Source organism: Ambystoma mexicanum, chromosome 4q (genome assembly GCF_040938575.1).
Source record: "Ambystoma mexicanum isolate Mex_15411 chromosome 4q, UKY_AmexF1_1, whole genome shotgun sequence".
NCBI lineage: Eukaryota > Metazoa > Chordata > Amphibia > Caudata > Ambystomatidae > Ambystoma > Ambystoma mexicanum.
The window spans coordinates 939,443,646-939,467,280 of NC_090928.1; positions in this window are offsets into that span (position 1 = coordinate 939,443,646).

The window sequence follows — 23,635 nt, forward strand, 5'->3', positions numbered from 1 at the left end:
TTCCAAGATGACCACCATGGAAAGGGAAAGCGGGGTTCCGTAAAGGGCCTCTCTTCACTTTCCATGGCAGCCTCCAGAAGGCGAAGAGAGAACCCTATGACCATATTACCACAAGCACATTTTTCTTCCCTTTCAAAGCTATCCCACTTTCGAATAACTTTACCACAAAGCCAGTCCCAGGTGGACATGGCCACCTTAACCCCACCTTAACCCCATGTGTTGTCCCTCATGGTCATGGCAGTAGCCAGATTGTCCAGATCATGACCTTACTCCATGTCCCAGACAATGTTCCCACTGCCCATGGCCACAGGCTACACCTCAGTCACCAAAGATATATCACTATTTTTTGTACCTACATTATGATACTTGCCAAAAAATAAAACACGGCACATTTGCAAAACCATGCTTTAAGGTCCTTGCCAACGCACGTTACACAGGTTTCCTGGAAATCCACGCATGTTTTATTTTTTCAAAAGTGTTAAATGTATGCACATACAATAGTCATATAACTTAGATACTACTTGACAAAATCCATTCAGACTTTACAAAAACATTTATATCTATATCTAAAATCTTTTTGCCCCTCTAATCTGGCCCCTCTAGAAAAAATCCCACCAAACTTTGGAAAAACATTTATAGCTAGATCTATAATCATTTTGCAAACCTTTGTGTAGATTCGTCAAATGGCACCACATTTATAAGTCGTTACATTATTTTGGTAGCCCCCTCTAATTTTGCCCCCTCTTGACAGAATTTGCAAACTCATTCAGAATCGGCTCAAGAATATAATTGCAAAATTTCATACAGTTTCATTAAGTGGCGTCAAAGTTATAAGCTATCCAAGAACTGCTTTTCACCAACCCTTGTAATGCAAAGGTTTCCGCGAACTTCACAGGACTGCTCGCGGACATCCTGACCATTCGCTGACTTTTACGGCCTCCTCAGAGATTATTTGATAAGTTTGACATGTGCAATTTTGTGTTTTTTAATATGTTTTTACTGGTGTCCAGTCAACTCGTCGAAAAAAAACTGGTCGACTGCAATTTGGTCGACGCAATTTGGTCGAAAACCAAATGGTCGAATTTTTTTTTTTATTTATATATTTATTTTTCGGGTTTTCGTTTAGTTAAAAAAGGGGTGTTTAGAGAAAAAAAGGGGGTTGGGGGGGACCCCCCCCAAAAAAAAAAAAAACCGCGCACACCGCGTTGCCTTCTAAGCCAATCGGAGCCCTGTCCACAGACCGAACAGGGAAATGGGTCCATGGACCGAACCCAGATACCACTAATATTTTCGGACCTACTTTTTGGTCATTTAAAAAAAAAACTTCTGGACAGATTTCCACCAAATTTACAAAAGCACGCTTTCGGGACAAAGCCGCTGCTCCTGCCGCAAATTTAGCGAAATTCCATCCAGTGGTTTGGGCTGTAGGCATGAGCAAAGTTTTTAAACATTCAGTCTATGGATAAAAATCATTTGGGACCCCCTATAACTTTGCACCCCCCCTTGACAAAACCCCACCAAATTTTGCAAAAAAATTCAGAGCGGGCCATATACATTGCAAAGTTTGGTGAGGATTAATCCAGGGGGAGCAGAGTTATAAGCCACCCAAAAAGAGGTCTTCCTATGGATTTTACAACTTAACCATAACTACATGGCCGCTACCGCGTGCCATGTAATTTGGGAAAGTTTGTTTACATGTTCTGGGTTAGCGCCAGCCCCATAACAGTCAGTTAGCTGACATTTTGGCCCAAGGTAGTCATACCAGTCTGGGGTGTACTGGCAATAGTGACATTTGACCAACCCCACCCATTTGCCCCCTGGACAGGGTGGGGTCTAGCCCTGTGCTATCAGTATGGGTGATTTCAGGAGATTGACAATTTTGCTATTGTTGGTTCCAGCCCCACAGCAGTTGGTGGGCAGAGGTTTTGGCCCAGGGTCTGCATACCAGTCTGGGGTGTACTTGTGACAGTGAACTCTGACCAACCCACTGATTCTCCATGCACAGGGTGGGGTCCGGCTCTTTGCTATCAGTATAGGCGCTTTTGGGAGATTAACGATTTTACACATTTTCCAAAAATAGGAAGTTAGGACACAAAGTCGACATACCAGTCTGCATTGTACTGGCGATAGTGACCAACCCCACCCATTTGCCCTGCACAGGGGTGGAGCAAGGTCCGGCCCTGTGCAATCAGTATAGGCGATTTTGTGAGATTGCCGATTTTGCGATTTTTCAAAAATAGGATCTTATGAGACAATAAAACATACAGAAGGATATAGCAGATGTGTATAACCGGGCAGTACCACTAGTTATCTATATATGAAAAGAAGGAATCTTGACACAATGTACCATCATCAAAATTATCAAGTCTTATTAAATGTCAACCCTATATTGGTAGGCACAATTTAATACAGTATTCATTTATAAAGCTATACTAGCTTTCACAGACCATCCATTTTTTAATTCTGTACTCAGCCTTGAATTTCCAGGAACAAGCCAAATAAAGCTAGACTTTGAGCATCATTTAATAGTTGACACAATATTAATACAGGTGAGCTTCTAAGGAATTGTGATATCAATTTATCTTTTTATAATCCAAGTGTTATCATTGTCAACCAGATAAAATTACTATTCAAACTATGAAAGATGTACACACTTCTCATCATGGATAGAAAAAGGGCAGCTAATGATAACAAGAAATCAGCTATCAAGATTTAATTTTCACAAATTATATAAATGAAACTCAAATTATTGTACTTTTTGGTCCCCATGGTGTTTATCAACAAATACAATGTTGTATTTTACTTATGTAACTTTTTCTCTCTCTCTCCTATTCTCTCTCTCACACCCTCACTCTTTTTCGTTCCAATCAATAGTATTTTTTGAAGGTATTTCTATGAATTGCCGATAACAATCGTGGGTAATTAATAACTGAACTTCACACTGTAAATAGCCTTGAAAAATACGACTGCACTAAGCATGGCCCACGTATCAGCTAGCATTCAAGGAATGCATATTTTTGTTAAATTCTAGCATGATTTAATTCATAACTGGTTTCCTTTGATCATCTTGCAATTGCATCTTGAATTCGTTTCTTTTGCAAATAATAGCTACCAATGTACTATTGGTTCACTATTGTTTCACACAAACAAATGTGTGTTGTCATTTGTTATTAAATAATATACAAATTTAAACATGAATTCAGTATATAGCGGGTCATTACGACCCTGGCGGTAGGGGGTTAACAGGGCCGGTAGAGCTGCCGGCCCCATTAACCCCCTACCGCCTCATTACAAGGCCTTCTCGCGGGACCCCCTAAGGACACCTGGTTTTACCAGGCATCCTTAAAGGGTCCCCCGAGCAGACCAGGATGCAAACAACGGGCCCGTCATTAACGGGCCTGTTGTTTGCATCCTCCCGTTCCCATTGAGCCCTATGGGGCTCGAATGGGAATGGGGATGTACAGGGTCTGGGTTCCTGGAATGGGGAAATACCAGGCCCTCCAAGGTCAGAATGGGCCGGTATTTCCCCATTCCAGGAACCCAGACCCGGCACCTGGAATGCGGGTAGCCATGCCGGGAATAGCGGCATGGCTACCTCCAGGGTCGTAATAATCCCATAGTCTTCATTTATCATTACAATTTTTACAAAATGTGTGTAGCAAGTAGAGATCTCAGCCACAGTAGCAACATGGTTTAATTGATTACTTTAACAACCCTTAACATTTTTAATTTATACAACAAAATACAATAGTTTGTTTGCCTATAACTGTTTGGCATCAAGAAACTCCACCCAAATTAAGAAATGCCTTGAGCAGGGTTCAAATTGAAGAGTGGTTTGGGATTCCCACCCAAAAGACTACTAGTGCAGAAAGCACACACTCCCACTGTTTCTCAGTAAAAAGCGCTGACACATAGCCCTACACAGTCTAAAAAATCATCATCACGATATGATATAAAAGAGTGCCAGGACAAAATGATATTGGCAACATTATATTATCAAGAGAGGAACAGACTTGCTGGCTTACCTTTTAATAAAGCTCTGTTTGACATTTGCCCCTGAATAGGAAGTTATTTAACCCTGAACCATAATGATACTGCTCCTGGCATTATAACAAAAGGAATGTTTATAAAAAGGAACACAACATAGGTAATAGACATACTAAAAAGGTTTTACCATTGATGAAAAGCATCGCTTTTCTATATTAATTATGTTTTGTGTCTTCAAACACTAATCGTCAGACATTTCTGTTATTTTTTTAAATAATTACTTTGTATGTAGAGCATACTGTACTTGAGAGCAACATTAGAACATATTATTCTTTTTCATCGGCTGAAACCGACATCTCAAGAAACACATTATGATACTATTTGGACCCAAATGTATCTCTCATAAACGTCATGCAAAGCCTTACAAGACATTGTTTATTCTTTAGCCCTAACTGTCTCATTACCATTCAATTTTGTTGAAGTGAATGAACCAACATGCTATGTCCGCACCGTAGATGGACACTCTGTGAGTAGCAGCGTGTGATGTGAATTCATTTCAAGCACATACACATTTAGTCGCTCGTTGTTTCCAGGAAAATTGGTGGTCCAGAATTCGAACACTCACCTTGTGTACTCTATAATGATTGGGATCCAGGTTTAGAGCCTGGCGAACCATGACTCAAACAGGAACCATGTTTTGATCTGCCACACCAATTTTATATTGTCACCATACACAGTAGACACTACTGAATGTGTCATTTTATTTATGAATTGGTCCATTATTCAGTCCTGCCTGTACAAAATCGTGTCAGACAGCACTTTGCTCTTTTTTCTTTTTTATCAATCTAATCGTTTTTTGGAACAGTCTTATTTTATTGTGCTCTCCTAACATGTAACGGATATGAGCAGGGGATGCATTAACATCAATACGTTTAGTAAAGAATTCCTTTAAACGTTGAGTATTATAACATCAAGCACCACTTTCATGCACTCTGTAAAGCCGAAATTCTTTCATGCACGAAGGTGCGGTGATAGGCCTTACACCTGCTAAACCTTTGATTAGGTGAGGTCAGGTGCTACTGGTTTGAATTCCCCATGCAATAATTGACACTATTACCATTTGTCATAAAATCCTGCACAGGTGTCAGTAGTAAAGGTGAAATAGATGAAGCCTACAGTGAGTTACAGTAGCACCTGTTTTGAGAAATGTCACGGGATACTTAAAAATAGTCACACAACTGCTTTATGGGGTTGCAAGTAGTTTACATTTGAATATGTGTCTTGTTGGGTAAAGAGAGTCCAAGAATATTTTGAAAGTTACATACATTTAAAGTGACATTGGGCCTCCGAACAAGTTTGGTGGTAACCCTGCCGGTGCTACCAGCGGCTTGCCACCAAACTCATAATATGTTACTGGTGCCTGACTTCCTGGTGCCACCGGGAGATTACAACTCCCGAAACCAGGGAAGGCAAGCGCTGGTAAAATGTAAGTCCCCATTCCCATAGAGTCCCATAGAACTCTATGGGAGTGGGAACTCGGAAGTGCTGGCACTGTTGTTAATGGTTCCAGCGCCTCCTTGAGGAGTGTGCCTACCGTGGACGCTGTGCGTGGCAGGGTCAGACCTGTCAGGCACATCGGCCATGACAGGCAGACACGTAGTTTGCCGGTCTGGAAACAAGGGTGCTGTGTAATCATCCTGCAGGTATTGTTGAAAGAGATACATTTTTAGTGTTTTGCACAACTGAAGTATGGTAGGGGCATTTCGAGACTCCGGATTGAGTGCCAGATGGTTGGGGTATGGCAGAAGAAGGACTGCGTGTGAGTCTTCTCTGTGAGGGCTAGCTTTGACTCTGACCTTTCGATAGTTTTTCTACGTGAGGTGTGAGAGCCACTAGAGGTGTGGAGTGTAGATGCCAAGTAAATTGGTGTTCCGTTTGAGACTGCTCTGTAGGAGATGCATGCAGTTTTGAATATGATCCTGGCAGGGAAGGGGAGCCAGTGCAGTGTGTGCAGTGTTGAAGAGACACGGTCGAATTTGTGAACACCTCCAATGAGGTGGGCTGCATAGTGGTGTGCTTCTTTAAGGGGGGCCGGCAGATGTATGGCTGGAAGCCCAATAAGGAGGGAATTTCCCATTGATGTGTGAGATAACAAGTAACCCCGAATTGGAGGTGAGAAAAGCAGGTACATCATTTCACCAAAAATTCCAAGGGTAGCAGAAGTGACAACCCACGACCCTTGACCTCTGATGACATCACATGAAGTGATGTCATTTGACCCCTCCCCCAGGTGCCATCACAGGAAGTGATGGCACACGACCTTCAGATGTGTCTAACACCAGTGTTTCCACCCAGAACATTCAAACACACACTATCACAATCCTACTCATTTACCTACAAGTCAGTCACTCATACATCTTCTCTTACATCCACTCTCACTGCACTCTCCACACAGGCACCCACCCACCCAGAACATGCAAACACACACATTATCACATTTCTTATCATTCACCCACCTCTCACTGACCCATATCACATACATACATCTGACATGTAGTTCACACATGCAAAATAAACATCACATTTTTTTAAAAAAAAGACTTCTTACCTGTTTTTCCAACTTCAGTCCGTCACTCCAGGCCACCCTTGACTCCTCTTTGCTGCTCACAAACAGAAAACAGGAAGCTGGGAGAGCTCCCTGGTTCCTGTATATGAGCCGTGAGGACGCCGGAGGAGAAGGGCTTGGGGTTGGGCGTTCCACATGTCATGGTCAGCTCACTCTACTGAGCGCATCCTTCTCCCGGTGCAAGCCTTGCCCAGCCTTCACCCTGATGGGTGATGTCTGGGCCGGGGGCCCCCCAGATCTGGTGTGGCAGGGCCCCCGCTACTCCAGTGCACAGGAGCTTCCATTAAAGAAAATATATATCTGTATTCTTCTTTTTAATACAGGGGTAGCAAGAGAGACCACAGGGGTAGAAAGAGAGACTCTGGGTTCGCGGCTGCAACCGCTGGTGACTCCCAAATGACATCCCTGAAGAAAAGGTGCATGAAGCCAGAGGCATGTTTATCTGTATATCCATGTTTAAAGCTGCATAAAGACAGAGATTTGAGCAACCTTTAAAAAAATAAAAACACTTATGAGGAAGTAATCTGCTGATCACACGGATTACAATGGAGCCATTGGTCAACATATAAGGGTTGCATATTTCCATATTTGGTTGTTTAAAAAGATTCTGAAACCATGAACAATTGTTGGATATTTAATTTGTTAGAAAATAGGATTCCAATTCACATACATAGCACTGTTATTCTAATTTTGCAGAAAATCTGGTTATATGGGTATATAAGTGACATTTCCTTATCCGTTTTCCCCAAAATAACTTTGATGGGCTAGTGTTTGATGAAGGATCTTCTCTAACTGTACTTTTTTCAGCCTTGTAGCTTTGTGAATCCAATAAGTAACTCCAAATTGCTACTTTTAAAGTAAATACATGTCCCATACAATAACTATGTGTTCAGGGGAACATGGTATATGGATTATTTTAGTTAAAATGATTTTCAGTATGAAAATGTCTAAAAATCTCTATTAGATGGCAGCTCTGAACTTGCTTTAATAATCACTTGAATACAGGAATCCATCTGTCAGAAGGTCAGTGCTGCCATCTAGTGGACATTTTAAAACATTTTGGATAAACCCCTAAAAGAGCCATTTATTTTCGAGGGGTGGGATGAAGCGGGGTTGGCAAAAAAACAGATTTTACGGAAATCCAAAAGGTGTATTTACAATATTTACTTGAGGAACAACCCAAGCATGAACAGCCCGTAATCACGATTTGTACCTGAGAATTCTATGACTTGCCCACTAGAAACCCCAACTGTACCTTCTAGCACTCTTCAGACTACCATCCCCACCATGCCTTTAGCAATCATCCCAGTGCTCTTCATTCTCTGCTTGACAACCCCAAACTGACTCCTGCTCCCTTCATAGCATCAATCATGGCATCTATCCTCTTGACAGAATAGACCATGACAGCTTCCCCCACACCACTGCAACCCTGTATACTAGTTATTGTCAGGACTACAAGTAGGTCCATTATCCACGCAATAATCACACACCCAGCATATAAAAGACAAGTTAAATAAATCCTTGAGGATATTCAACAGCATGGATGACTAGCTTTGTATCTCGACCTGCCTGTGTCAGGAATCTACATCCACTTGATATGATATGATATGACATTTGTAACACGCCTATACACAAGTGGTTCAAGGCACTTAGCACCCCCTTAGTCAGGCACTTGTGTTCCCATCCACCACAGGCCAAAACAGAATATTTCTTGAACCTCCAATTACCCTCCCCAATATGCCACAAGTGTCTGAGGTGTGTGTCCTGGCAACATTGTAAACACAACTACAGAACACACACAGACACATCCCTCCCACCTAGGTTGACATGGGGTTCCTGAAGCATATAAATAGAAGACACACAACACAGCCGCGGGCGGAAAAGGGTTAGGAAGAGGTTGTGAGCAGGAAATGAAAATCGGGAGGAGTCAGGGCCATCTTAAGCACTTTTGGGGCCCTGGGCACGGACATATTTGAGGCCCGCCGCCACCAAACCAAACGAATTTAGGGATCAAGAATAATGGTTGCACCCTCCACCCCCACCCGTTGCGCTCACAACCTATAGGTTGATATGCTGTCTCGCAGCATAATAAGCAAGTCTACTCCCTTTAAGTCCCCTTGCCTTCTTCATTCTTGCTCTAATCAGAATGATAAACAAGTTGCATTTGAAGACCAACATTAGCAGTCTATGAATAGGTTAGTGCTCTAGTGCATACAGGATAATAGTTATCAATAACATCCAGGAAGGTGTGCAGGCTGTAGTATTAATGCAGAACCATATGTAAAAGGTACATGTCACCCATAATAGACAGAGAAATCACATTAGCTGCCTCACAGAATGCAAAAGCTCTCATGCATGGATAGAGGAGACCAATTGGAAGGAAAAGGAAGCTACACACATTGTAGCATGGATAGTGGATGCAGATTAGAAGCTACCACGAAGGTGTCTTTATCCAGACAGACTGAGATTAAAAGTGGGATATGGTTTTCAAATAGCATTGACATTAGATATCAAAGGAACAAATGCCTGTGGTGTGTGATATAAATAACCTCACTATTAAAGTGGAAGCAACCCAATAGCCAGTGAAACCATGAATAAGTCTTTTATGAAGATCATACCATGAGAAGGAAATCACTCTGAAGGGCTGACAATTTTGAAAGGTTTAGAGACTGGCAATATAAAACTAAATGAGATGCACAGGCTCACACGCTGGTTAAGGGCTGAAGGGGTGAAGCTGGGATTTGTGCCAATAATGCAATTTCTGCATTTGAACACTTTCCTTTCCAGTTCTTACCGTTAACTAAAACAATCTCATTTTATAAAAATGGACTTGGAATGTACACAAACCACATTACCAAACATGACCATTTTAACAATATATTATAGAAGGGTTCTATGCAAAATGGGAATGGTTCTAGCTTCATTCTCTCCATCATAAAGGGAAGTATATAAGTACCAGCATACCAATCGATGTGATTTAACAAATGTAACCTGGTTTTGTCTTTTGTATTTTAAAGCTTCAAATACTTCCAAAACAATGGCTTGAGACATTTTCATTTATACGTGCATAAAAACCTTTGACTTTTACCAAAAAGCTAACCATTTTTTGTGTCAAAAAAGCAGATCTTGAAATATGCTTGCCTAAGGCCTACAACATCTGGTCCGCTCTCTTCTGTCACCACCCCTTCCACTCAAATGGTCTACATAAGAAGAAAGATCAAGTAATGGGCTAAACGATGCCAGAAGCATGTAAGAAAGCAAACCTCACAGAGGACAGCAAAGTAATGTAAGATATATGAGATGATTTGACCAGAATCACTGTATCATTCTGGCAAAGCCAGGATACAAGCATGAACACTTTTGTTCCATAGTCTTGAATTTGGATACTTATTCACCTCTTGGACTAACAGTTGATGCCATCGTTGGCGATTGCCTAGGTATGAACAAACCAATTTCTAGACCTTCACCATACGGATGCCATGCTAGTTATTATAGCATTCCCTATCTGGTACAGGTACATTGCTGATACCAGAAGATGTTGTTCTGCAAAACCAAGTACATATGCATCCAGTTTTATACACTTCAAACATAGGAAAGGCTCAGCCAGCCTTGCTGGAATATGATATTATAATTTTGCATATGAGCAGATATCTCTGCAATGGGTGCTTCACACACTGAGCTAACTTCTGAACCATTCTCACACTCAATTTATCAATATGCATTTCACTGTTGCCTATTGCACATGATCAACATAATTCCCACAGGAAGGAGAGAATGCTACAGAGTTGTGCCATAAGGAACAAACAAACTATGTATGCCACAGTGAACACAGAAAGCAATACATGATGAATTGATCAAGGCAGAATGTAATTGTCAAAACAGAAAGGCAATGGGTTTAAGGACTCAGCTGCACCCCATAAAATATCCTGATGTGTACAATTTAAGACTGGTTGACAATGTAATCTTACTTCTTCAGATCAGGCAGCCTTTTTGGGGCCCCACTCCAAGGTGGGGCCCTGGGCAAGTGCCCCTCTTGTCCTCCCATAAAGACATCTCTGGGAGGAGTGTCATTGAAATAGTAGCTGTATGGGTAGGGGGTTTCATGGGAAACATGAGATTTTTGGCAACGTTTGGATGTTGTAATAGTGAACACACTCACACCTGTTGCATACTCTCAAACGTACACTATTCCTGCATGCATTCATAATTAGCACCCATGATATGTGATGATCATGTATTCAGTACATGCTATCCATGCTTGGCTCTTTCAGTGATGAATGCCCTTCACAATGATTAGTATTTTACAAAAATCATACACCATGAACACAAATGAGGATCACGTGGGTATGTTAGGGCCCCATTTTCAAGTGCATGCACATTCTCAATAGTCCATGCTTTACTGGGTTTTGTCCACTCGCCACCTTGTTCAGCCATAAGGCACATCCTGCAAAAAACAATTGCCATCTGGAAACGAAATGCAGAAGATCACCAAGTGGTACTGAAATTGGGCCCATCTAAAACCTTCTTCTACTTACCCAGTGCTTACAGAATCCCGACTGTAGCCCAAGAAGCTGTTGAGAAGAGTGTGTTGAGTTCAGGCTCTGCACCCATGAAGCTCGCTATGCTGCAGGCTTTCTGCTGCGGCAGCCTGTGACTGGAGTGAGGAAGGCCATGGTCCCAGTCACCCTGTGAAATCTGCTGGTGGTTGGGCGGGAGCACCGGACGCTGGATGGCGCATGGCCGAGGCAGGTAAGAGAGGGTCCCAAAGAGGTTCATTAAATGTAGGCCAGATGGGAGGGACTGCAACCGCTCCTGCTCGAGGTTCTTCAATCACAGACAATGAGCATGGGCAGTGTGTGGTTTAAGTAGGCTTACGCTGCATCTGTTCTTTCTCCAGGGAAATCTGGAGAAGAAAGTTCCTAGTCCCACACATGGGCTTTGCCAATGTTTCCTGGATTGCTGTGCAGCATTTTAGTTTGCCCACTTATTGATGGTGTCCTTGTTCATGTCCTGGGAACCCTCTCTGCACCAGGGGACTCCCTCTCCAGACCAGTGCTGCTGTAATCCTCAAAGCAAGCTCTCCAACACCTTGACAGAACACCACAATGAATGTGGACTTCTGATTGAGAACGGTTGCGAGGGCTCACACATATGACAAATAGAAAAGGTCATGTCAATTGACATTACTAAACATCCCTTGGTACACGGCATCATTAATCAGAATGAATACAACTTGCAAACAGAAGGGAACCAAATAAGGTTATTCCACTTGACATTGCTGAGACACGCAGTCATGAACACAGCGAATTGTTAAGATTTTTTAAAAGGCCCAGTTTACAGTGTTAGAACAATTAAAACATTTTCTTTTTCTGTTATTATTTTAATAGTTGATTTGGAAAAAAACAGTTTCTAGCCACTCTCTCGAGATACCTTTTTCCCTCTGGTCATGGTGCAGCAATGGCTGGGGTGGTGCTAGCAAGCGTGCACCTGGCTATGCGACTTTCACTCACATAGAATGACACAGAGACATAGAATGAGAAAAAGAGAGAGAGAAATAGACAGAGAGAGAGAGAGAGCGAGAGCGGAAAAGGGGTTAGATAGAGAGAGGGGTGGAGAGAGGAGAGAGCGAGAAGGAGAGAGAGTACAAGATCGACATTATACACCGGGCACAGCTGGTTGTATTTAAAATGTTATTGGTCATATAATATATTCACATGGAGGTTTCACAATTTGGGCTGCCAGGTTATTGTATTTACAAGTATTTGCTCCAATGATGGTTTATGGTCTAGAAGCCCTGCAGACAATTGATCTTAACTGGTTGCAGGTAGTTGTGGGCAAGTTTTGGAAAAAAGATCATGGGCCTTCCTACCTGCATACCTGTAGCTGTACTTTGATTGGAATTAGGGCATTCTTCATTGAAATCTTTGGTATTAAAGAGAAGGGCTGAACTATACTTGAAGTTAATGACTACCTCTAGTAACGAGTTGTTGATATCTATGCGACGGGAACTCAGTAGGGAGTCCAAGAAGTCCCTTTTTAAGGAAAATATTGAGAAGTATTTAGACAAAATAAATTGGACTATGAGAGCGGGGGAATATTGTCCTGCAGTAAAATCTGCTTTATCAAGGAAAGTCGATTTGGGGAACTGGATAGAAAATTATGTTCGATTAGAAGATCTCAAAAAATACCAGTTTGTTCAGTATATGTTATATACATACAAAAAACCACAGCCATATTTTAATTTATGCCCATCGCCAAGACTAAGATGATTTATACTTTTAGTCAGGATTAATCAGCTCCCAGTCTTAGCTATTACCGGCGTAATTGATAAGATCCCTATGACGGATCGTTACTGTCGGCTGTGTAAGGATAATAAAATTGTTGAGGCTGGTAAACATCTACTGACTAGTTACCCCAAGATGCTGAACATGTACAAAAGGCATTATGAAAAATATGTGCATGACATTGAACATATAGGTGAAGATATTTTCTGATGGCAAAGTGTCAATGCTTCTAACTTGAAGATTTTTATCGCGATGTATAACGTTTGGCTTGTGCTTGACAATCTGCACTTAGGATGTCGATTTAAGAGGCCTTGGTGTGATGGGTATTTATTGTTGTCCATATGATGTATCCCCTGAGTAAGCAAGAAATTAACTTGGTGAAACATAAAATATTGACCCTATAATTATATGTTTTAGATTTATTTCTTAACTTCTGTTTTTAATTATGCTATGTGCATGATGTTAGTAGATCGGATGAATTAGAAATTATTTTAAATATATGTATTTGACTATGTATGTGGACTATAAATGTATTTATTCATTATGTTTATGATTTATATTATATGTGAAAAGTTTATTTATAAACTAAAACACATTAATAAATAATAATAATATTCACTTAGCCGGTGTGTCCCTGATAATTTAATAGCGCAATGGAGAGGGATGGGAACTAGGCATACAATATTCAAAGAAAGAGGTTCCTCAAAGTGAAACTATTGTAACATACATATTCATATAACATGTAAAAATAATATGCAGAACATACCACAATACAAGATGGGTGTCCCTTTAATGTCTTGTTTCACACACATCTAAAGAAACTATCAATAAAGTAATAACTACAATCAATATGAAAACAAAATCACATGTGATCAACCACTATCACACAAACACAAAAGAAAATTCACCATACCTCAATATGCAATGCTTTCTACAATGTTCTGTACTCAAGCTTCAGCACAGAAAACGTGCAACTATTGTCCAATTTCAAAGCTTTTTCCTTACAAAATGATGGTTCCCTCTGTTCCATCAAGTCCATTATAAGATTGGGTAACAACCGACCTATGACCACAAGAGTCTCTTCAATGGCAGCCAACTTAAATTTCAGTTCAATAGACTTTAGTTCCACAGCAAAGCCGTCTGCACCATTCTATGGAAGAGAAACAATACACAGGATTAGTAAATTACCTTAGAGTGTAGACGTTGAATATGAATTGTCAATGTGACTGAGCTGGCTTGTGCCAAACCAACAAAATACACTGAATACCGTTAGCGAGTATTTTCATTGTGTTGCCACTAAATATCTTTTGGATTCTATTGGAGTAGTCCAAGGTTTGGTTCACAGTGATTACAGAATACATGTTCTATTCTGAACATACACTCCTGTCTTGAAGCGCTGAATATCATTTGTTTAATAACCTTGAACTGTACCAATTTGCTCAAGGTACGTTTCCCACTACAATCACACTTCTAAACCAGTACGATGATGGAATTGGGTGATTGCGTCTTCACGTTCATGATGCCGTATGAACATACAGCCATCTTTGTTCACCACTAGTCTTCTTGAACTCGTGCAAACTGTAAGGCTTACCTGATGCCCTGCAGGAACGCCTGGTCTTCGGCTGTCGGGTACTTTGCCTTCTGGTGTAGGATAAATAATCCAGACCACTCCCTCCCCACTGTTCGCAGAATGGCCAAAATTGCTGTGTGCATGTTGCAGTTGGGAGTGGTTTGATAAGGTTCTGCAGCACTGGTTGGAATGGCTGTGATGTGGTCAAGGTGCGTACCTATGGACAAAAAATGGCGGGTATTAATGTCGATTCCTGCCTCTTCCCCACCTCCCTCCTGTACCCAGGGTCTGCTGGCTGGCAAGGAGACTAGCTCACCTCTTGTGTTCAAGCTGTGCACTCAAATGAGCAGGGAAGACACCAGGTCCAGTTCCGTCACTGGCGAGTTGTGGTCCAGACCAGCTGCGACACACGTGATGCTTCTTGCAAGGATCTGTAAGTGTCTATGGCTGCACGCAGGCGCGAGGCAGCGCGTTGAAAAGTCTTAATAGCAATGTGCCATGGCGTGTGAATTGTGCAATAATAATGTCCTTTTGTCTCTTGTTGTTGGTTCTGCAGGTGCCGTGTCCAGACTGCTGCAGCTGATGAGAGACTCCAGCGGAAAGCCTCCAGAGCGCCAGCAGGGAAACTGCAGAGGAACGTAAAGCCGTTGTATCGGGTAAGCAAGTATCCTCGGGGCATTCAAAGGTGTGATTCCAAGAGTAAACGCTTTCCTTACTGTATGCTTTCTAGTTCAGGAGTCCGACATCGAAGGAATGAAGCAGCAGCTGTTGCCCAGCAAGTCCAGAAGTCGGGTAAGTATGCTGAGTTTGCAGGAGGTCCGGTGAGTAACTTAAACACAAGAATCAGGCAGAGCGGTAAGCGTTGCACTGCTACTGGAGACATCAGGAAAAACACTAAGCACAGGGTGTGGCCCAGGGCATAGATTTATAGGCCTGGGCTACACCCTGTGAAATTAGACCATCAGAATCACTGATGTATGGACTGCCTGGGGGCCATCTTGGATTACTAACTGAGTCCCAACCTGGCGGTCATCTTGGTGGGGGCTGCCATTGCCATTAGGTGTCTGTGCCAGCCAGCAACCCTCATGGTCCATTCCTTGCCCGTGTTTGTGCGCTTCCCCCACTATAGTATGAGGGTGTGTACGATGCACCCCTGGGGGTCATGACAGAAACACACGTTTTCGTGATATATAGGTTACCTACTCTTTTCTATCATTTTATTCTCTGACAGTGAATGATTCCACCAATTCATGTCTCCTGGAGCCAATTGGTTATGCGCCTACATTGAAAGAAAGAGTACCCTTTTCAGCTTCCACCACCACCATGCTGGCTTTGCCTCTATGCAGAGAGTGAGATTTTAAGTTAGAGAATTAGCATGTACTTACCAGATTGTTTTTTTTTGTTAGAAGGTTTTTTTAGTTAAAAATGTGAACTTTTTCAACATATGACTATTACATTTCATTGTGCACATTTACATTTTAGATCTCATAGATTTACATTTCACAAAGATCACTTTCAAGGTCCATAATCAATAGCACATACATGCTCATCTGTTATGTACATGTTTTTTCCATTTGATGCTATACCTGATAGCGTTTACGATACAATAATTAAGATGTTACTTTCAAAGGATTTGTAGAATTTTCGCTATATAGTAAGTCTATATGGTATAATATTTACATACACCAGACATTGAAGTAATTAAAAAGATGATTACAATTATTAAAAGATGTTAAAAATAAACACTTACATTAAAGGTAGGAGGTCAATAAACATGCAGATGTTAAAACAATCAATATTACAATGTGACAATATAATTGGTTCAAGAAGACAATTAGTAAAACATTCACTTAAGAAACAATTTTAAACAGTTATTAAAAAAACACATAGAAGCATCAATATGCATAGTTTCATGTAGCTAGCCATCTAGATTGATAACAGGCAATTTTAATTTTGTTGTAAATGTGAGGCTAAGATACACTGCACTGTCACAATGTTCAATGAGGTATTATTTGCATGAAAAATATGAGTCCACATTTGGTCTTTAGTTAATAGATTAAAATGCTTGAAATGTTTAAAGAGAAATTACTTCCTCAATTCTACTAAAGACGAACAATCAATATTCTGGGTTTTTGCACAATCTACAAGAAGTGTCATATCTATGTGGCTTGACCGTCGCTAATCTAGCATTTGTTGACCATAAATTAAGTCTTAATCGAAGAATTGCAATGCCATTATCTGGATCTGGAAATGTAATAAGATAGGACGGAAGTTGGTTCATTGCTTTGTGTAAAAAAGCTCCAGATTTAAATATGGCATAAGCATTGCATAATTCCCAAGTGTGACACCGGTCCCATCGCCACAGCTTCAATTTGGCTTTGTCAGGATCTTCTAATAGTAATTCTGTGGAGATGTCAGCATCTTCTAATATGTTAAGGCAATGGGCTTTCCACAGATGAAGTGGGCCTTGAGTTGATGATAGTAAAGCTACTTTTAGAAATGGAGAATGTTCATTGTGGATATTGTAGATGTCAAGCATTTGCGATATGCTGCCAGATATTGCCAAGAAACAAAAGTTGAGAAGGAGATTAGGCCAAGTTCAAATCTTATAACGCCAACAGGTGTACTGGAAGGGAGTCCCAGTGTTGTCTTCCAATATATTCCTTCTAAAATATCCCACCTTGGACAATTAGCTGGAAATTCGGGCTGTAATTATAGGAACTACTTTAAATTCATAAAATATGATTGCCTGTTTATAGGAATACTTGCCATATTTTCTTTGAAGAGCTTTCCCTTGTGTGGCTAGTAATTTCATTCTGTTTTTCAATTCATTTTTATAAGGTTGTTCTGATGGATAGGTATTGAGATTAACGCCAAGATATCTATAGTTTTTTATTTGTGTAACAGATGCTTTGGCTAGTTTCCAGTTGAATCTAAATCCTGCTTTGGGGAGATGATGGTGAAAGACTAGAATATTAGTTTATTTGTATTAATTGATAAGTGATTAGAATTGGCATAGATACACAGGGCCATTAGCTTTCTTTGAAGCCCTATAGGAGTTTTATCTAAAATCATCTGCATATAAAAGCCACACAATTTCTAATGATCCTAATTTTGGTGGAAAGGTTCGGACTGATTTAAAAGCTTCTTCAATATCATTGATATAAAAGTTAAATAAAATTGACACAAATATACAACCCTGCTTTAGACCTACATTTGTTGGAATTGGTTGAGATAAAATGCCATCAGTTCTAAGTTTAAATTTAATGGTAGTTCCTGAGTAAATTGACGCATAAAATGGACAATGTAGGTGGGACAGTTTGCATTAGTTAGATTAATCCATAGATGCTCTCGAGAAGCTTTATCAAAACCTTATCTAAAATCAATTAAAGAAAAAAACACTGGTTGTTTGTAATCACTTGCTTTTTGATGGCTGATAAAATTGTCAATTTAAAACAGTTCCAACCCCCTTTATAAAACCAGATTGGTCTCTATCTAGGTGGAACTGGTGTCATCAGGCCATTTCTTAAATGCATCAAGAATGAGTCTCACACATATCTTTCCCGGTGCATCAAGGATTACTATTGGTCTGTAATTATCTGGTTTGCTCCTGTCCCCTTTTTTTAAAATCGGTATTATAATTGCTTATATTATTGCTATATTTTTAAAACATTTCTAACAACGGGTCTGAAAGAAACTGAAGCAAAATGCCAGTCAGTCCTGAGAGAGTGGATCTAGAGGACTTGATTGGCATAGGTCAGCCAGGTGAATGAGATTTAAATTCGATGTCAGATATAAATTAGAAAACATTAGAGTATGTGAAAGATAATGATACTGACTATATACTTTATTTGCTCTGTAGATGATGCAGTAAGCTTGAAATGAATAATTCCTAATTGGAACATTGTTCCTGATGAAGGGACCTACCCGAAACGCATTGAACTATTTTGTTTTGTATTTTCTTTAATTGATTAAAATATTATAATAAATGAATAATCTTTACGATTTGGTGTAAACCTACATCTATAAATTGATAATAATATATCTAATGTTACATTAACCTTTGAATGTCTTGATGGTCCGTATTAACAGTGTGCAGGGGATGGGAATGTCCATTACATAAGGACAATGTAGTTATTTTTTGTGTTACTAGCAACGTAGTGTGCCAGGGTTCAATCATTCTGTGTGACCTACATACATTAAGAGTGGTGTGCGTTCTGCCTTATCACTTTTTGCTTTGTGCATAATGTCAGTAATGATACTATAAGAAAATGTGTCCACATTGGTTCTGTCAATATATTGCAGTGCCATCACATAAGAAGATACTCCATTTGGCTTTGCCATTAAAAATGCCATGCTACAATATAAAAACATGTCAAAACTGGCTGCACCAAAATGCCAGTGTAGCCATGTAATACCACTACTCATGCATTCTTGATCATAGAAACTCTGTAAAGAAATGGCATGCCACTGTACGAAAACGCTAGACTGGCTGCAACAAAATGCCAGAATATCCACATAATAATACATTATGCTTGCATTATCATAGATACTCGATGAAAAAGCCACGCCAAAGAAATAGCTAGACTGGTTGAATCAAAATGCCATTCTAGCCACATAATGACACTTATCATTCCTGCTTTATCAAATATGCCCTGTAAAAAAATATCATGCCACAGTAAGAAATGGTTAGACTGGTGTAAAGAGAATAGTAACCCAAAACCTGAACCATCAAAATAATTTAAAAAGACAAATAATCACATACAAAAACGTCTCAGATGGTCTTGTAGAAATTAACTGACATGGATCTTGTAACACGGAAAACCGCAGATCTGCATACATAGGTTACAATGTTATCGCACCACCCTCTTTGTCTACCACCTATAGAACATGTTAATACCCCGCCATAGTCACTAGACCCCTTTGCGACACCTTATCTAAACGTATTCTCCTAGACATGTGGTCCACTATATAAACAATATTAAATCCAGGTATGGGATTGACCATTGAAAATATTGCCACACTAATAAATTGTGGCCGTCGCGTGATGTGCACCCCTCTGACCCAAAGTAAACTGGCGAAGCCAACTGTGCATTGATAAGACAATAGGACTTTTCGCTATACCAGATGCTGCGGTGCACACAAGCTGCAAACTCGACCTTGTACTGAATTTATTAGCATCACCTCTGCTCCTCCTATCTCAAATCACGGAACGTTCCAGACACAACTCCCCCCCCCTTATTTTCTTCAAACCCCGGTTGCCCAGTAATGACTGGAGCAGGGTACTGCTCTTGAGTCTGATTTCAGGGATTTATAGTGCTCTTGGTCAAGCGTGTACTTGTAATTCAAATGGGATGATCGTTTCTTGGGAGAGGGTAGTAGTGCTCTAAATCTTCGCCTGACCTATTGGCATCATAAAACCTCATGCCCTATTCTCATGAATGTGTCCTTCACTGGGTTCATCCCTGCCTGCTCTCTACAGCTACAATTCCATTCCCACTGCAGGCAGGCCCTGTAGCTGGATGCATTTAGCGTTTATCTGTGCACCTCAGGTGCCTCTGACCTCGGCATCTCTCCTGGGGAACAGAAAATGAACAGTCTTGGGACTGAGCTAAACAGAGCCCCAGCTCCACATCAGGGCCTGCATTCTATTCTGTTCATTGTGTACTAGGCCTTAACATCCAATATAGGGACACTCCTGCCATGTTAACACACTGACCTTGCTCCTACCACTGTATCTTTCTGACTCCATCGTCCACCTACTTCAGCTCTTTCCTCGCACCTCACTGAAAGACATGACTTTATATACAACCACTAAACTCAGAGCCTATAACACTGCCCCATCTAAAACCTCTGCAACTGCAACATTGATACATTTGTTGCTCCTACTGTGTTGGTATATGTGGGTATCTAATGTGTGTCAAAACAAACTACAAGCAACATGTGCAGCCTTCTGCCACACAAACCTCACCGTTCTTAGCACTTACCAGCTAATGTTTTTTTCTCAGCTGGAACCATTTTGCCTGGCTGGGATGCTGTAAGTGCATCCCAACATTGACTGAACCAAAATGTCATTCTAGCCACATAATAACACTTATCATGCCTGCTTTATCGAAGATGCCCAGTAAATTATGTCATGCCACAGTAAGAAATGCTTAGACAGCATGGCCAAAATGGCATTCTAGCCATGTAGCAACACTTATCGTGCCTGCTCTATAAAAGATGCCCGGTTAAAAAAGTCAGGCCGGAGCTAGACTGGCTGCACCAAAATGCCAGTAAAACCACAGAATAACAGGTATAATGCTCTTGATGTATCAAAGATGGCCAGTAAAAAATGATGCAGTCAAGCTGCCATTTTTTACTGTGCATCTTTGATTTTGCTGTCCTGCCTCCAACCCCCCAAAATCAGTGGCCCAGCACACACACAAGTGCATACCATCACGCATCCACGCAATATTCACTTTCTCATTCTCACAGTCGTTCACACAGCATTCAGTCGCCTACCCATAAACTTGCTCATTCATACGCGCACCAAGCACTCAACCATGCAACATACACTCATTCATCCACTCACGCATGCATGCATAATAAATATTCTTACCTTCAGCCCCTCATTTTTGTTCAGGACTCTGCTCCTCTCTGTGTACTGGTCTCCCTGGAAACACAGAAGGCCTATGTCTCCCATACCACATGAACAGGAATCAGGAAGCAAAGAGCACTTCCGGGTTCCTGTATATGTGTGCAGAAGCCATAGCGCTACCATGTCACCGACACAAACACATTGCATGTACGGGGAGATGCTAGAATGCCCCCACAAACATTCAAATGTGCAGTTCCTCAGCCAGCCTCCCCAACGGGTCATGCAAGGCTGGGAAAGCAAAACGCTACCAGCATTGCGTGGTCCTTTGGAGATGCATGTTGGGAAACAGAAACTATGTTTCCCTTTGACAGGTTAAGACGGCCCAGGAGTGGCCCTTAGGTTCAGAAAGCATCTGGTGGAGATGAGCTGCCACTGGATTTATCGTGCCTGATGTTTCAAAGCTATTATTGTCGAGATACTTGCTCTTAATTTAGAGCCTGAGTGTGAGTGGCATTATAACAATAAACATAGAGACGTTATCATCAGAGTTGATTTCACTTTCGCTTACACGTAGTCACACCAGCACAGCTGCAGGCAATGTTTGTTCTTTTGCTGAGCTGAACTCCATGAAAAGGGATCAAGAATTTGCAGGACCACGCCTGACTTGGTGAATTTACAAATGGAATACATTGTTGTTTATAGTATTATACTTTCTATTTGATTTGATAAAAAAGATGCCTTATTGTCTTACTTAACTTTTAGTCTCTGCTGCTGCCTGCAAGACATCTGTATGGTTCCTTGTAAGCAGACATGTGTTATAACGAGTAAAATATCCATCAGCATTCGTTACTGATTCGGAGTTATTTAAGTAATTCTGCCTGTTCTCAGATGGTGCGTCTCAGTACACATTTTCAGTAATGTGCCCCTTTATAGCTTTAAAAGGAAACCCTTGTTTACAATAATGCAAACTTTCCATTGGCTTGTAAATATGTATCCCACTGTACCTGGCTGCCCTCTGCTCACCTCTGCGGGATGGAAACCTTCAATTGAGATAGTTTGATTCACATCGGGTTTCTTTGTTATTTAATTAACTGTGATGCCTGGGACATGTTTTCTCCTGTGTCTCCTTCAACAAGAGTCTCGTTTTCATTTTAAATGTATGTTTCAAACGTTTGTATACTATATTCTACAATGAAACATGGACTTTTCATGCGTGGTTTAATAATTTATTTCCAATTAAGTGAGGAAATGAATGCTTGCGATGTTTATATTTTTTTTGCTTATTGTTGAAATCCTTCCAATAAAATCTTTTGTCAATTATTCACTTCAAGTACTTCCATATTCATTCATTCATTCATTCATTACGTGAGACCCAACTAGGCTGACGAGAATGGGCTTCTCTGTAACCAAGGAATGATTTATGATCATTAATTGTGTACACGCAGATGCTACTTGCTCAGATAAACATGTATATTTGGTTCCTCTCTGTTGTAGAGACGGAATGCTGTGATTGATGTCAGGTGGCATCACTGACGCCCGTGACCTGATGTTTGACGCAAATGAAAAGATTAGTCCAGAGGTATGTAGGTGGCTGAAGGTCATTTGGCCCGCGCTGGGATCCTGCGGGCAGATTTCCTCTGCCAACCCTATCACACACCAGTATGAAATTCACTATATTTTACCACCTTATAAAAGGTGGTGGGTTCCATAGGAATCCATGTTAAAATGTGTGAACTATGATATTTTAAAAAAAGCATCTAAGCCTGGGTCAGCCCAATTTGGGTGCATTATTTGCCTTCCATCGTGCACACCATGAGCATTGCAGGGATGGGACTGGAGTTCACGTAAGTGCACACGTTGCCTGTCCCCTCTGTGCAATGTCCCCTTTCTAGAAAAGGAGCCCTCAAGCTTCCCAGTGGGTCTCGATCTATGGCTTTGCATCTGAGCGAGGGTTTGAAGAATCAGCCCGGCTTGGATATTATCTGAAAGTCTGCTCAATCTTCCATGATGACATTTCAGGGGACTGTCAGCCTATTTTGGGGGAGTTGAACTAGAACTGTGCTTATGGACAGTGTGCATGGTACATATGTAGCGCACACCTAGCTCAGAAGCAGGGAAGAAGAGCTGACTGCTGACAGCACACCATGACAAAATCTACAATCGTCGGATCGGATCCTAGTGGAAGTGCTCCAAGATGGATGCCACTTTCATCCACTAGTGTTGGGGACCAACATGAACATGCATTCTGATCAAAACAATAAGCAATTGTCATCGGAAGCAGATCTGTCCAGCCCCTATGGAATGTCTCCTGGGATTCTTTACAGCCTCTCTGCACATTCATCCTGTTATCATGCCTTTTAATACTAGGCAACTGTCTCTGGAGCCCCCTGCAGAAGAACAGCAGGTGGCGCTATTTCGGCACAAAAGAAATCAAAAATTGCCCCAAATTAATGAAGGAGGTGACAAATGGCCCTTTGGCCGAGGAGGCTTACGTGTTTGCATGCTTTGCACTCTTGTGCCCAAATAAAAACCTCTCTTTGGACTGATCGAAACCTTGATGTTGCTTTCTGCAAAGAGAAAGATAATGC